Source organism: Etheostoma cragini, unplaced genomic scaffold (genome assembly GCF_013103735.1).
Source record: "Etheostoma cragini isolate CJK2018 unplaced genomic scaffold, CSU_Ecrag_1.0 ScbMSFa_259, whole genome shotgun sequence".
Lineage (NCBI taxonomy): Eukaryota > Metazoa > Chordata > Actinopteri > Perciformes > Percidae > Etheostoma > Etheostoma cragini.
This window is the reverse complement of record NW_023266767.1, coordinates 16,687-17,076: the sequence shown is the minus strand read 5'-3', so window position 1 is coordinate 17,076 and position 390 is coordinate 16,687. Positions and strand designations below refer to the sequence as shown.

Genomic DNA, 390 nt, shown 5'->3' with positions numbered 1-390 from the left:
GGATGGTACGGGTAAATTAGGAACGTCTGGAGGAGGCCCCTGTCCAACAGACTTTCAACTCGCATCTCCGGCGGAGCTTTTCGTGCATCCCTGTGGAGGCGGGGCGCATTGAACCTGAGTGGACAATGTTCAAAGTTTCCATGTCTGAAGCTGTGGCGGCGAGCTGTGGGCTTAGGCGCCTCAAGGGGCGGTAACCCATGAACACCCTGGGGGACACCAGTGGTCAGGGAAGCCGTCCGACTGAAGAAGGAGTCTTTCCGGGATACGTTTAACATATACGAATATGTTAAACTTCCTAAAATTGCTAAACAATTCTGGTCTAGGATTAAAACAATAGTTAGTGCATCTGACAAATCTGTACCTAAGCAAATTAAAGATATAGTAGTAATT

General features: G+C 48.2%; 1 long non-coding RNA gene across 1 annotated transcript in view; it reads right to left on the bottom strand.

The window, feature by feature from the left end:
• Nucleotides 1-390, bottom strand: part of LOC117940458 — an 18,247-nt gene that overhangs the window by 16,646 nt on the left and 1,211 nt on the right. The window lies entirely within an intron of this gene.